General features: G+C 40.2%; 1 long non-coding RNA gene across 1 annotated transcript; it reads right to left on the bottom strand.

The window, feature by feature from the left end:
- Nucleotides 1–321: 321 nt before the first annotated feature.
- On the bottom strand, nt 322–4,590 carry LOC135261387 (uncharacterized). Its single transcript, XR_010331912.1, has 3 exons — nt 3,646–4,590; nt 3,061–3,230; nt 322–2,611 (listed from the first exon to the last, which is right to left on the bottom strand). It is a non-coding gene; the product is annotated as an uncharacterized LOC135261387 (long non-coding RNA).
- Nucleotides 4,591–5,526: the final 936 nt, after the last annotated feature.

The following is a 5,526-nucleotide window of genomic DNA, read 5'->3' on the forward strand; positions in this document are numbered from 1 at the left end:
AACCCCAAGTAAAAAGGGAAAGGTACAACACCACTGATTTGGGTTTTAAAAAGCTGTTTCACAGTGATGTAGCCTTTTTTTTCTCCTGCCCACCCACACAGCTATCATTATGATTTCATTAAATGCACATTGAAAAAAATACATAAGGATATCTCACACTGAACTTTTCAAATAATAATACACAGTACTGTATATACAAATACATTAATTAGTTGTATCTTTTTAATTCAGCAATACAAATAAACTACATGTACCTTTAAAATGTTTGCTTTCACACCTTCATATGCCAATATTATATCATTTTTGAGTAGTATAACATTTCCGCCTAGAAGGGCTTCCTTTTTATTACTGAGATAATTAGCATATCAATGAGAAGATATTGGTTACGTTTTTGTTCGGTTGTGCTCCTATGTTTCAGTATTTGAACATGAAGTAATTATTGACCTTCTTTCCCCACCAGTATTTGATGTCATGTCCTGTTCTAATATTAATATTATTTATTTCATGTACATATTTAAAATTCGCATTTTTGGAATACATACAAATGTAAGTTTAATGAGAACAACATGAAAAACAGCAGGTGTTTTGAGGACTAAGGTCTTCGTGACATTAGTTTCAGGAAACGGCACTCAAAAATAGGGTGATGTGTATAACCTAAATCCGTTCTTAGAGTTCAGAGAAATGATTTAATTGCATTTTTTCTAGTTTAAACTGTGCTGTGCAGGGCAGTGCACTGCTTCGGACAGACAGAGGATTGGTAGAGGTTTTTTGTGCTATTGTTTTCTGCTAATTGCAGTTAATGCCTTCGATTCAGTGGGTTGAGCCTGTGGTCATTTTAAAGATTGAGAAGGAAATTATATGACCTACAGGTGCCTGTAATGATGTAGTTGGTTGAGTCGCCATGGGGGATGGTAGGGAAGCATGCAGGACAACAAAATTCAGTGCAAAAAGTGCCAGGTTTATATACAGTGCTCAGAAGTGTAAGAATAAACAACAAAAGACTAGAAGACAAAAAATAAAAAAATAAACAAAACAAATGCCCTAAGAAATGTATAGGTTAACAGCCACAATATCTTAACTAGACAGTACAATAATAGACGCTCGCTTCAACAGCTCACTAAGTATCACATACGGTACCTCTACTTTAACCAGTCCCCCTGCAGTCCCAAAACCCACTGCTTAAATAAGAAACCCTCCAAGGGACTATACCAAAGAAATGACAGGGGAGCTGCATTAAAGTTTGGATATTATCTGTTTAGTAATGAGTCCAAACATCACCACACAATACAGAATATAAGTTTAATATTGAATTGAATTAAACTTATTATAAAGTAAATCATTTTTAACCAGTCTGAGGTACACTTTAAAAATAACCTGTGAAATTTGAAATGTAAAGATCGGTATTTCCCGGATATACGCAGCTGTCGCATCCAGGAAATAACATCTGACGGCGGCGCCTCTGGCAGAGCAAACATGATTTCAAACTGAAAACGGTAAAAAGAGACAGTGGCAAACAGAAAGAACAAATCAGCTGAACAATGGATGGTAGATTTTATAAACAATGTGTAAGTAAATGAATGACTACGTGTGTTTGTTTTTACTGATGAAGTGAACAGCTGAATGTAAACAATATGAAGTCCTTAGGTGACTAAAAGAGTAGAGAAATGGTGAGTGTAAAAATGAAAGTGATGTGATGAGGCTGGCATGAGGCCACATCATCACAGTGCCATCAGATTGGCTTGCCAAAATATTCACTTTGATGGTTCTATTTGAAATATTCCTATACAAATTCATTTCAGTCAGGACCACTTATGTATTTAGATTAAATATTTTAATGAATATGAAAGTACATTTTTCGGTTCGGTGCCAAATGGATCTGCTTCAGGTATTACAGTGCTCACACCAGTGTCCACTACCTTATCTACCAGGGAGCACAATACGTCTTCCCTACTGAACAGGAGGAATAACAGAAATCCCCAAATCATCCAATTGCCAAACCCAAAATTATATGCACAGCAGAGCATCTGCTGTTTCCAGAATAATCGGTAAGACCATGATGATATCTCTCCAGCACACAGACAGAACATGAGCTGAAATCCTCGATCTGATGTTGGCCATACTAAAATTATGTGATAGTGACAGAAATCTATGCGTAGAACAGATCACCTGCTGTTTCCTGAAGATCAGGAAGTCCACTGCCGATGCAACCTGGTGACACCGGGATCAGAAAAGGACTACTTTTAAATGAGTCAGTGCCCAGCACTACCTGGAGCTTATTTATTTATTTATTTATTCATTCATTATATACTAAACATAGCAGCAGCAGCAAGTAGCAAATGTTAGCAGCGCATGCAGCATATGTAGATGCCAATGATATGAGCTTGATTGTTGCTCTTGGTATGGAGACATTGGTATGTTGTAGCCTTCAAAAGCAGCAGATGACTATTGTCATGATTTCTGAGTATGGCCGTGGGAACTTCAGGAGCTGCCACAGTAGCTGCACTGATCCCAGAAAAGTGGCAGTTGAAGTGTATGTGAGGCAGTGAGGCAGCCCACTGCTATGGCAGAGAAGATGATGTTTAGTACCGAAACAGGAGCTGAGAAAGTGTTCCTGGAATTGGTCAAGAAAATAGGCTTATTAGGAACTGCATAGTGAAGATGAAATTGCCTGCTATGATGACTTTGATAGAGAGAGTTGAATTTTATGGAACTGAAAGCAGTGAACCCTTTCACCCTAAGCATTTGTAGGAGAAACACTTCTATGAATTGTAGAATAGTGAGGATAAATAATTAAAACAAGTCTGTTTTAATGGCCCTCACAAGTAGGCACCAAGGAACGCAGGAGATATACATATATACAGTATATATTACCTTATGCAGTGATCAAATGGTGCAAAAGTATAATCAGTCTCATTAAATTAATAATGAAAAAATAATTATATCCTCTCACCAAAACATTATACAAACGCTTACATGCTAACATAGCTTATATTGAAATTATTGAAAATAATAAAGCATTGCTATATCTCAGCTTTAGCTTTGTATGTTCAAGAAACCTACCTTCAGTTCATTGACCATTCGCCTCACACTCTTGGATTGTGCAGGTATGTTCCTGTGGTGCAGGTCACATGCTTCTGGCCCCAGAGTGCAGGTCCTCCTGGTGGAGGTTCCCCAGCATCCTGACCGAACTTGCTCTGAGCATTCCATGCACATTTCTCATTTCTGTCAATCTGTGGAGAATACAAAGGGGATTTGGTGGTCTTTCTCAGGAAATATAGCCAACAGCTTACCCCCAACCTGTTTTTTTATATTTTTTATTTTTTTTTTATAGCAGCCAAGCAGAAGACTTAATAATTAAATTCTCTTCAAATCAAGATTTAAAATGACTTCAATGGTTGTCCCAGACGGCAGGCCACCGTATGAAAACGGGAGGAAAGAAAGGGGTCATTAAATGGAAACGCTGCCTGCCAGCTGATTTTGAATAGGTTGGCACATATACACTCCAATCTCAAAGGATAAATTGCTTCGAGGAAAAAACTGCAGTTGTTTCATTTTTCAAGAATTTGTTAAATCGATCTATCAATCAAACCGTTTCAATCAAAGGGGGCCCTCACACACGACCTGCCCCAAAGTCAGCGGACTTACCGCCCTCGACGACTCTGACATCCTTCATCATTATTGTTTGCGGCGGTCGCCACGGTAGTTTCCGCCAGCCAGGCGACAGTGGCGCATTTGTGAGAGGCAGCAGCAATCCCGTCGGAGCCTTCAGCAACGTACCGGTCTCATAAGCCGCAGTCCGCCGCCCCTCCAAACCAGACAGCTGCAATTTAAACCGCGAGGTGCCGTGGAAGGATTCAATAAGAGACACATTACAGAGTTATAGGCCGGCGCGGGCGATGTTATTTCATGCGCGGGAGCGGGAGTCAATAGAAGCCCACAATCCCCCCGAGCCGCGCGAAATGCTTGTGGGAGCCCGCTGAGTGTCCAGTCCATCCAATCCATCCAAACAGACACGCACGTATGAATATTTCTCTGTGGAAATCTGTTAAGATGACTCCGGTGATAGCCGGCTTTTCCTAGCGGCTCAGCCCCTCGTCTGACGGATTGCTGGAAGTGCCCAACTGCCTCCCAGGCCGGGCTTCTCGTCTGGATTTGATTTCCTGGCTGAAGCGTCGGATTAAAGCAAGCGAGGTTCAGCAGGGTTGACCTACGATGCACCTTTTGTATGGGGCTGATCGTATTTTCTGCCTTACGAACACAAATGATAATGAAGCCTAGGCTGCCCAAGAGCCAGTCTAATTTGCTGGCATGCCTGACATCAGAGTATCAGCTTGTTCCCATACCAGCTGCATAGTGTTGGAGTCTGCTTTGTCCCAGTAAAAAATGATTAAATATTGCTTCCTTGTATGTATTTGAAGGCTTTATTCGTTCAGGCAGTCCCATCATCATATTTCTCCCGTGGCTATGAAGTGCTACCCAAGTCATCCAAGGATTATTATTATTTTTTGTTAATCAGTGTTACAATAATTGTTCACTAAATTGAGGCTCTTACCCGAAGAGCCAGCTTTTATTTGCAAACAGCAAATAATTATATGAGACCATTAATGATATGTGATAAAATGTAACATAAAGTTTTCCCGGTTTAAGTTTTGACCTTCCTGTCAATCATAAATTCTAATCATTAGTGCTTTTAATGCCTATGCCCAGAAGGAATAATGTTCAGCAGTGGTGTATTTTAATTCAGTTCATAATCTTTGCAGACCTTAATTCAATCAAAACCTGTCCTTAACTTTGACTTTCAAATAATTGCAAGCCTGCTTTTTTCATAAACACAGGTAGGCAATATAATTTTTGTGATTGCTTAGCTTTCAAGATTTAATATTTGGAAGCCAAATTGAATATGTTGATTGACTGGTGGAATATTTTAGAAAATTCTCTCATAGTTAACTCACAAGATAAACATCTCATTGGTATCTCCAGGACAAATATTGAGTCATGCCCACATCTGGTTGCCTCTTCAGAAGTTGGGATTGTACTTTTTTGCCATGAGAATTGATCCCTTGTGAGTTTTGGAAGGGTCAGGGCAGTAAAGTGAATGGTCACATTTTGGTTTAGTTGTGGGTTGAAGGCAACTGTCTGGTTTGTTTATGGGTGGTCGTAATTATGTCTACCAGGCCCTTTTGCCGCATTCAGGATGAAGTGCCATCTTGTCTCCTCGGCAGTGCCCATCATCGTCAGTGCCACTGTGGAGGTTTCAGGTGATCCATCAACCCCATGGTGCCTCAGGGCATTGGTGTGGGACCTAGCTGCTCATCAGAGAGAGAGGCGCACCGGCACTGTCTGAGTGGTACCTAATGAGGGCCTGATGAAAATGGTGTGTGTGTGTGTGTGTGTGATGTGTGTGTGTTCATCAGAGAGAGCAAGAGAGAAAGAATTAACAAAAATGCCCACGATGTATTTCTGACAAACTATTGTTTTCATCCTGAAAGCAATGCAAACATTTGAAAAGTGTGTCTCAGTATCCTA

The sequence above is a fragment of the Anguilla rostrata genome, chromosome 8 (genome assembly GCF_018555375.3).
Source record: "Anguilla rostrata isolate EN2019 chromosome 8, ASM1855537v3, whole genome shotgun sequence".
NCBI classification, from domain to species: domain Eukaryota; kingdom Metazoa; phylum Chordata; class Actinopteri; order Anguilliformes; family Anguillidae; genus Anguilla; species Anguilla rostrata.